The sequence below is a fragment of the Vicia villosa genome, unplaced genomic scaffold, assembly GCF_029867415.1.
Source record: "Vicia villosa cultivar HV-30 ecotype Madison, WI unplaced genomic scaffold, Vvil1.0 ctg.000162F_1_1_1, whole genome shotgun sequence".
NCBI classification, from domain to species: Eukaryota; Viridiplantae; Streptophyta; class Magnoliopsida; order Fabales; family Fabaceae; genus Vicia; species Vicia villosa.
In genome coordinates this window covers 206,095-217,209 of record NW_026705044.1, presented here as the reverse complement: position 1 = coordinate 217,209, position 11,115 = coordinate 206,095, and positions in this window count along the sequence as shown.

Below are 11,115 nucleotides of genomic sequence, written 5' to 3'. Positions count from 1 at the left end.
AACGGGCAAGTTTTGACTATAGCATGTAATTCACTGGCTGGTACATGTTGAATACCTGAATATTTTTGACACTCCTAACAACCTTTTGCAAATTCAATGCAAGCTTTCAACATGGTTGGCCAATATAAACCTTGTCGAAACAAAAGCCATTTCATCTTGTAACATGATTGATGAGCCCCACAAGATCCATTGTGGACTTCTGATATTGCTAAAAATGCTTCACCTTTGCTTAAGCATTTCAACAAAACACCCTCAGACGTCTTTTTATATAGTTCATTTCCCAGAATTACATAACTCAATGCTATATATTTAATTTTTCTATCAGTTACTCCGATTGGGTTTTTTAAATATTGAACTATTGATTTTTGCCAATCCACTTCTAACATATTGTCTATGGCAAAAATTTCACCAATTTCTATGTAATTCGTCGGGAACTATATCTTCATCCCCCCCCCAAGTTTTGCTATAGACAAATGTTCAGAAGGAATTAAAGTCGAAACCTCTTTATCTTTGATCTCAATTAACTCCTCTAGTTTGTCTCTCGAAACTGTGTACCCTGAAGCAATTTGGGCTAACTCATTTGCCTTATGATTTTCAACACGAGGGACATGTGCTATATTGACATAGTCAAAATTTTCTAACAACCTAGTTACCAAAGCATAATAAGTAATTAAATGTTCTTTAATACACTTATATTCTTTCTTAATTTGCCTTATTACTAATTCAGAGTCACCTCTGATTTCAACTTGGGTTGCCCCCAAATCTATTAAGGCCTTTAAACCAATGATTAAAGCTTCATATCTGACTTCATTATTTGAACGAGACTTACTCATTTGACGCTTGAAAGTCGTTGGAATTCCTTGCGAGAAATTATTAAAACTCCAACCCCTGCGCCATCTTTGTGGCTAGAACCATCAAAGTACAAACGCCAAGGACGTGTTTCGACCATATTAAGTGGCACATTAACTATACCATGACCGACTATAAAATCAGCAACAATTTGTTCGTTCATAGCTTTCAAAGGGACATATGTCAAAGGAAACTCAGTCAATGCTAAGGCCCATTTCCCAATTCGACTATGCAAAATTAGTTTGGATAACATATGTTTGATGACATCATAATGAGACGAAACATACACATCAACTGGCTTTATATATTGCTTTAATTTAGTACATGAAAAATACAAACATAGACATAACTTTTCTAGATCATTATATCTAGTCTCTGCAATGACTAAAACTCGACTAAGATAATATATGGCTCTTTCGACACCACTATCATCTTCTTGGGCTAACATACCCCCTATTGTCAAGTCAGACGCAACTATATACAACTTCATACATTTGTTTCTACTGGGTGGTAATAGTATGAGAGGCTTTACTAAGTAATCTTTGATTTGATCGAACGCCTGTTGATGTGCCTCCTCCCAACGGAATTCACCATTATTCTTGAGTTTGAGTAGTGGTGAGAATATCTTCGTCTTGCCACTTAGATTTGATATGAATCTCCTCAAGAAGTTGATTTTCCCTAATAAAGATTGAAGCTTCTTTTTTTTTTTTGGCGCTTTTAGCTCCAATATGGCTTTAGTTTTATTTTGATTAATCTCGATTCCTTTTTTGTGTACCACGAAACCAAGAAAATCACCTACATGAACACCTAAGGCACGCTTCAAAGGAGTCATTTTTAAACCATATTTCCTCATCCTTTCAAAGGATTGTCGAAGATGGTCTAAAGTACCATTTTCTAAGGAAGATTTCACAACTATATCGTCAATATAAACTTGCACGAAATTTTCAATAAAATCATGAAATAAAGAATTCATAGCCCTTTGATACATAACCCCTGCATTCTTAATACCAAAGGGCATAACTACCCTCATAAGTACCTATGGCTCTTGGGCATCGAAATGTCGTCTTAGGCACATCCTCTTCAGATATAAAAAATTGGTTATAGCCATAATAGCCATCTGGCATACTTAGATAGTCGAAACCAACAACATAGTCGATCAACATCTCAGCCACGGACATTGGATATTTATCCTTAGGGGTAGCATTATTTAAATCTCTAAAATCAATGCATACTCGAAGAGTACCATTTTTCTTATTTACAGAAAGACATAATTATAAGTTTTAAAACTAAAACTATTTGATAAAACAATTGATTGAGATAAAATATAATATAATTAATATCTCTTACCTTATAATATAATTAATATAATTTTTTTTTACTACCAAAAAATAAAAATTTCCCAAAAGAGTAAAAAAAACTAATTTTTTAATTAAATTTTTTTTGAGAAAGGCTAACCAGTGCCCTCAGGACAAGAGTTAAAATTTTAAAATAGTAAATTTATCTGATAATCTGCGTGTTTAATGTCTTGAAAATTAAAATATTAAATTTTTTATAAAACATTTTCTGTTTTTAGAATGTTTAACCATTGTTCTGAGGATATTGGTTAGAAAAAAATCCAAATTTTTTATATCTTTTCTTTTGGATATGAAGCAGTATAATAGCAGCTGACTCATTAATAAATTGGCAGCTTTTGTAGGGTTTTCGACTTCAAGTGGGGAAAATTATGACAAATTTCATCATTGTTCTCCGACCAGAGAGACAAGATACAGTGGTTGATGGTTTAAGTTCTTTAACTATGCTACTACTAATTTATGGTTTAAGTTCTTTAACTATGCTACTACTAATTTGTGCCAATTTTAAAATGGGTTTTGCAAAGTACCTTAATCATACTAAATAAATAAATAAATTATTCTTTATAAAAGTCAAGATTTTATTTTTAATGCATTAAATATACTATTTTTAAAAATATTTATCATTTTAATCATTTAAAGATTGATTCAATAACACTAGTTAGATTTCCCGTTTAAAATATATGGAAGATACTTTTGGACTTTGACTTTATATGCATAAATACAAGAAAGCAAAGAGTAATGTCAAAATAATTTCAGAGCTTGTTTATTTCAACTTTAGAAAAATAGATTTTTTTTTATTTTTTAAAATAGATTTTATAAAATTATTTTTTGAAATATTACATGTTTTTTATACTTGTTTTTTCTAAATTGAAACATTAATTTTAACATCATGTAATATAAACATACATTATTGAAACTCAAAAATAGTCAAAATTTTAATTTCTTTAAAATATTATATTTCAAAAATAATTTTTATTAAAATCAATTTAAAGTAACTTCAAAATTAAGTGATTTTTTAAAATTTTAATATTCAAAAAAAGTTTCAATAAAATGATGAAATACTTAGATTTATATTTTAAAAATAACTGTTCAAATTAAATTCTCATTTGAGTGTTATAGAATTTTGTGTAAAAAAAATTTTATTTAAAAAAAAATCAAAACAAACTGGCCTTAAGTATCAGTTATACAAGGCTCCTTTCAGATTTATAATAAATTTATGGGTCCCGCTAACTAATGTCCCGAGAGCACTGGATAAGAAGCATTAAATGAACTTTAATTATATTTTTTTCTTTTAAAAAAATATAATTAAATATATTTAATTATTAGATTCACTTAAATAATCTCATTAACTCATTTTCTCTTTCATACGTTACAAAATTTATACACTTGAAGTTAATTAAAATTTGAAATTCAAATATTACAATCTCATTTCAATATTATTATCATTACATTAATATGAGAATAATTTGAAAATAACTAATAATATTTTTTGAAATTAAAAATCAGTAAGTATTGCAAATCAAATATGCAGCAACAATTAGCAACAATAAATATAATAATTTATAACGTCTCAATTTTTTATGGTTTAGAAAATTTCAATTTTTTTTTATCTTTTTGTCCTAAATGACACTATTATTAAATTCTTTTAAAATAATATTAGTGCATTCAAGATGTAATTAATGATTCTTAACGAGTTTCCGGGACACTCGTTCGTTAGCATTGTCTTAAATTTATATCTTTAAAAAAGGTTATTTAACAATTGTTTGTTTTTTTCGCTTCATTAGATTTTTTTATTAAACTGTAGTTCTCCCTACTAAATACGACGCCAATCACCATTGGACCAACTAACAATTGGTCTTTTTTTTTAAATTTAATGTTTATTAGTTTTGAATGTTAGAAGTATGTTATGCATATTGAATTTAATACTCTTTGAAAAAAACAAAAATATAAAAGCAGGTTTGCTTACACATATAATGTATATATTTACCGTGTTTATATGATGAATAGTATTTTTTAATAAAATATTATTATTTAAAAAAATTAATTTAATTTATAATATAAATACATATTATTAACCATATTCACACACTAAATACATATTATTAACCATATTCACACACTAAATATAAATGTATTAATCAACTTTTAGTCTCCATTAACGAATTTATTTTACTATTCAATTTTTTTATATTCGAAAACTGTTAACTAAGTTATGAATTGTATTAATCAATTTTATACATAGTACTGTATTAACTAAAGTCTGGAATATATATATATATATATGCTCGGTAAGAGCATAACAGGTGGCCAACATCGAACAACTTGATCTTCAGTGATGGTTGAGAAAAAAATGGGTTTGTACCTGCAAGATACTCTGATGCCAAAGTAAGAGAAAGAATAAAGGTCCAACAGATAGTATGAAGTTTTTGGGCAAAGTTTGGATTACCTCGCCCTCTGGACATAGATGACTATTTATAATGTTCTCCTCGTGTGGATTGGGTCACACTATATTTGTAAGTCTGACGTAATTCCAGGACCCACTAATGAAAGGGTGATATGGCAAAGACAATGAAATAATAAAAAGGAAGACAATGAACTAATAAAACGGATAGACATGAGACTAAAAAAAAAACTTTTTAAGCCTATCAGGTCGGCTTATTTAAATAAATATGAATACTTTTTTATTATCTTTATGTTATGTTTTGTACTTTGAATTAAAATACATAAATAAAATTTGGGATGATCTTGAAGAACTTGTGAAAATCAAATGAAAATACATGATGAACATTGTCTTCATATGTTCTCTTAAATAAATAATCTCCCCGAACTTATACTACTAATAGATAAGTTAAAACAAGTCAATGCAATAAATTTTTAGTCTTCTGGTTTTTTAGTTAGTTAATCAATATTATAGATTTCATTTATTACCTTTTTTTTAAATAAAAAATCTAATTATATACTTAAATAATAAAGAATGTCAAATTCAACATAAAAGCTCGCAATATCCTTTATTTAACCGGCATCGTAAAAGACCAAAATCTCAATGACTACCCTCATAAGAAGTTCAGAACATTCATCATATCAACATTGAATTTGACCATTTTCTAAATTCTCACTATTTACTCATGGGAATTTGTTGCAAATTCACTTCACGAGACAAGAGGCGACCTTGTTCCAAAATATATGCTCCTTGCGATCATCAACACGTTCACTTACCAGCCTTAATTTTAAATTTTAAACTATTATGTAGTAACACCCCATGAATCTCCTTCGTTGCCCAATAATTGCCATTGATTCAATACAATGACATAAGAGAAATACTCCCTCTGTTTTTTATTATAAGTCGTTTTAGACTTTTCACACAGATTAAGAAAAATAATAATTATTGTATGAAAATGAGAAATTATGAAGATTTTTACAAAATTATCCTTCATTAATGACACGTGAAAGATAAATTTATATAATTGAAAGGAGAGCGAATAATAAATGTTTAAGGATATAATAGAAAAAATAACATTAATTATTCATTGGAATTGTAAAGCGACTTATATTAAAATATAAATTTTTTTTCCAAAATGACTTATAATAAAAAACGGAGGGAGTATTAAGCAATTTCGGTAAGAGAAATATTGCCATTGATTCAATACAGTGAATATGTTTTATACGCAATTCCGATTTATTTTCTCTCATTCTTCAAGGCTCCAACATATATTATATCTAAATTAGTCTATTTTTAAGTAATATTTATGGAGGGGTAGTTGTGCCGGAGAGTGCGGGGGATGAATCGGTATCACATTTGTTTTTCAAATGTTTTGTTTTTGGAGGGCTGTGGCTTGGAATTCAAGCTGCTATGCAATCACGCGATTGGAAGCATTTTACTCAATTCGAAGGGTTGCTTTGCCGAGACTGTGAATAGGAATTAGTTTAAATGTATTTATTTAGTGTAATTACCGATATAGCCATGTAACCTTTATATATACGAGAAATAATAATGAGAAAAGTATCAAGCCAAGAATTATTGACATGGTATCAGTAGGTTTTCGATCAAACCTGTGAGTTTTAGGTTAATCTTGCCTTTATTCAGCGACACCCCACTGGGTCGCTCTTGAAATCGTCTCGGTAGATCTCGTTTCTCGGTACTTGAAATCATCTCGGTTCTCGGTAATCTCTTCCAAGATTGCGATTCTAATCTCGGGTGCTTACAAATCGTGTTTGCTTTGATCGTGTTATCGTATCGGTGTCGGCAAATATTCTGAATTAGGGTTTTGACTCTGTGTCGGCAATTATTCTGAATTAGGGTTTTGACTCTGTGTCGGCAATTATTCTGAATTAGAGTTTTGACTCTGTGTCAGCAATTATTCTGAATTAGGGTTTTGACTTGGTGTCGGCGAGTATCCTGAATTGGGGTGTTGATTTGGTGTCGGCAAGTATTTTCTTCAGTGTTCCGTTGGTGTTTTTTGTTTCACGTTAACAAAATTGTTACGTTAACAAAATTGTTCTTAAGTCATCTCTGATATTATGGCTTCCGAAGAAGAGATAGATCATATTTGTGTTCGTTTTACCGGAAAGAATTATCTTGTTTGGGAATTTCAGTTTCGAATGTATGTCAAAGGGAAAGGATTATGGAGTCACTTGGACGATGTCTCTTTGGCACCGTTAGAGACAACTGACTTAGATGCATGGGAAATAGAAGATGCTCAGATTATCACTTGGATTCTCGGTACTATTGATCCTCACATGATTAATAATTTGCGATCTTTTTCCACTGCCCAAGAAATGTGGAACTACTTGAAGCGTATCTATAACCTAGACAATGCGGCCAAACGTTTTCAGTTGGAGCTAGACATTGCCAATTACAAACAAGGCAATCTGTCTGTTCAAGAATATTATTCTGGTTTTTTGAATTTGTGGACAGAACACTCTGCAATTATACATGTTGATGTTCCCAAAAGTTCTCTGGCGGATGTCCAAGAGGTCTACAATACTAGTAGGCGAAATCAATTTCTCATGAAGCTTCGTGCAGAATTTGAGGTTGTCAGAGGTGCCTTGTTGAATAGGAATCCCGTTCCTTCTTTAGATACATGTGTCGGTGAACTTCTCAGAGAGGAACAGCGTCTTGCTACTCAAGGATCCATGTCTCGTGATGTTGTCATTTCTGAGTCTGCTATGTTTGCATATGCTCCTCATAGTAGAGGTAAAGGTCGTGATATTCGACATGTCCAATGTTTCTCTTGCAAACAATTTGGACATTTTGCTCAGAGTTGCAGTAAGAAGTTTTGTAATTATTGCAAGAAGCGGGGCCATATTATCTCTGATTGTCCCACCCGTCCTCCACGATCAACACAATGTTCGGTGCAAGCATTTTCTGCTAGTACAAGCTCTGCAGTTGGTCCTTCCATCACCAATCCATCTAATGGTGGTGCTCTCCAACCTGAAATAATCCAACAGATGGTACTTTCCGCTCTATCAACCTTGGGAATTCAGGGTAAGTCTTCGAATGTTTCCCGCCCGTGGTTTCTTGATTCTGGTGCATCCAATCACATGACCGCCTCTTCTAAATACTTGCACAATTTACATTCTTACCATGGTAATCAGAAAATTCAAATTGCGAATGGTAATGCTCTCTCTATCACGAATGTTGGTGACCTCAACTCTGATTTTCGGGATGTGTTTGTAGCACCTGGACTTGCTTCCAATTTATTATCTGTTGGTCAATTGGTTGATAATAATTGTAATGTAAATTTTTCTCGTGATGGTTGCCTTGTGCAGGAACAAGTGTCGGGGAAGGTGGTTGCGAGGGGGCCTAAAGTGGGAAGACTGTTTCCACTTCAGTTTATTTCTAGTCATTTATCTCTTGTTTGTAAAAATGTCTTGAATTCTTATGAGGATTGGCATAGAAAATTGGGTCATCCTAACTCTGCTGTTTTATCTCATTTATTTAAAAATGGTTTATTGGGAAATAAAAGTAATGCCTCTCTTTCATGTTCTGTTTGCAAATTAGCTAAAAGTAAAACACTTCCTTTTCCGTCTGATGCTTATCGGGCTTCCTCTTGTTTTGAACTGATTCATAGTGATGTATGGGGTATGTCTCCTGTAGTTTCTCATGCTCGCTATAAATATTTTGTCACATTTATTGATGATTATAGTCGTTTTACTTGGATATATTTTCTTCAATCTAAATCTGAAGTGTTTTCTATGTTTAAGAAATTTCTGACATATGTTGAAACTCAATTTCATGAAAGTGTTAAAAAATTTCGCTCTGATTCTGGTGGTGAGTACATGTCTCGTGAGTTTCAAGAATTTCTTCAACAAAAAGGCATTTTGTCTCAACGATCTTGTCCCAATACCCCCCAACAAAATGGGATGGCAGAACGCAAGAATCGTCATTTGCTTGATGTGACCCGCACTTTACTTCTTCAAGCTTCTGTACCACCCCGATTTTGGGTGGAGGCTCTTTCCACAGCTGTCTTCTTGATCAATCGTCTACCTTCTACGGTTATTGATCTCGATTCTCCCTTTTTTCGTCTTTTTAAAATTCAGCCTAATTATAATGATTTACATACCTTTGGATGTGTTTGTTTTGTTCACTTACCTCCATTTGAAAGGCATAAGCTTGGAGCGCAGTCTGTTCAATGTGCGTTTATGGGGTATAGTCACTCTCATAAGGGATTTGTGTGTTATGATGTCACTAACCATCGTTTTCGTATTTCTAGGAATGTGACATTTTTTGATAATCAGTTTATGTTTCCATGTGTTTCTCGTGTCATGAATGATATTGTTACTCTTCCTAAGTTTTCTATTATGCATCAATCTATAGAACGCTATAAACCAGGTCATGTACATGTCAGAAAACACAAACAGCAGGTTCCCACACCCCTTCCCGACGCTGAACCGCCACCTGATCCTGTAATGGTTGAACCACGACGTTCTGGTCGAATATCTCGAGCACCAGATAGATATTCACCGGACAGGTATGATTCCTCACATACTTCTCTGACTGCCACACTCTCTAGCATATCTATTCCTACTTGCTATTCACAGGCTGTTAAAGATGTACGTTGGATAAAAGCAATGAATGAGGAACTTCAAGCTCTTCAAGAGAATTTCACATGGGATATTGTCTCATGTCCTCCTGATGTTAAACCCATTGGCTGCAAATGGGTGTATTCTGTGAAATTGAGTTCTGATGGGTCCCTTAACCGTTTCAAGGCTCGCTTGGTTGCCTTAGGAAACAAGCAGGAATATGGAATTGATTATGATGAGACATTTGCACCGGTTGCCAAAATGACATCTGTCCGTACGGTACTCTCTATAGCTGCTTCTAACGGGTGGACTCTTCATCAATTAGATGTGAAAAATGCTTTTCTTCATGGTGACCTGGCGGAAGATATTTATATGACTCCTCCTCAAGGTTTATTTCCGTCATCTAAGGGTGTGTGCAAGCTCAAACGCTCCTTATATGGTTTGAAACAAGCGCCTAGAGCATGGTATGAAAAATTTCGCTCCACTCTACTTGGGTTTTCCTTTACTCAGAGTCAGTACGATTCTTCTCTATTTATTCATAGAACATCTACTGGAATTGTCCTACTTCTTCTGTATGTTGATGATATGATTATTACTGGTTCTGATCATGCTTCCATTCAAAGCCTTAAACAGCAGTTACAAAAGCGTTTCATATGAAAGATCTTGGTAATTTGCATTATTTTCTTGGTCTTGAGGTTCATTCTACATCTAAGGGCATATTCCTCCATCAACACAAGTATGCCACAGATTTAATTTCTATGGCTGGTCTGCAATCGGCTAATCCAGTAGATACTCCTCTTGAGGTTAATGTTAAATATCATCGTGATGATGGTGATCTGTTGCATGATCCTTTATTGTATCGTCAACTCGTGGGTAGCCTTAATTACTTGACTATTACTCGCCCTGACATATCATTTGCTGTTCAACAAGTAAGTCAATTCATGCACTCTCCTCGCCACCTACACCTGGCAGCAGTTCGATGTATAATTCGTTACTTGAAGGAAAGCTCTCATTGTGGTTTATTCTTTCCTACTGGCGTTCCTCTTAAATTGAGTACTTATAGTGATGCCGATTGGGCAGGGTGCCCTGATACTCGACGATCTGTCACTGGTTGGTGCATGTTTCTTGGCTTTTCATTGATCTCATGGAAAAGTAAGAAACAAGCGAGAGTCTCTAAATATTCTACTGAATCTGAGTATCGTGCCATGTCTGCTGCTTGTTCTGAAATAATTTGGCTTCGTGGTCTTTTGGCTGAACTTGGATTTCCTCAAATAGAGCCAACTTCACTTTATGCTGACAATACAAGTGCCATCCAAATTGTTGCGAATCCTGTTTTTCATGAACGCACCAAACATATTGAAGTTGATTGTCACTCAATCCGTGACGCTTATGATGACAGAATAATATCACTTCCTCATGTCAGTACTCAGTTGCAGATTGCAGATATTCTTACCAAGGCTGTTCCGCGTCCACGTCATCAGTTTCTTGTTAGCAAATTGATGCTCATTGACAAGCAGCATCAATTTGAGGGGGGATGTGAATAGGAATTAGTTTAAATGTATTTATTTAGTGTAATTACCGATATAGCCCTGTAACCTTTATATATACGAGAAATAATAATGAGAAAAGTATCAAGCCAAGAATTATTGACAGAGACAGAACATCAGCGGCGAAGCTAGCGGTATATGGTTTACTTGTGTGTGGACTATCTGGAAGAGTAGAAATAAAAAGATATTCCAAAACAAGGAAATAAACTTAGGAGAAATGGTGGAGGAGGTGAAAATTTTATCTTGAAAATTGCTACATATTAAGTCTGGATCGTTAGCAAATAATATTGCATTGTGGATCTCGCATCCTAGACCTTGTTTGAGTTACACTGAGGATTAACATC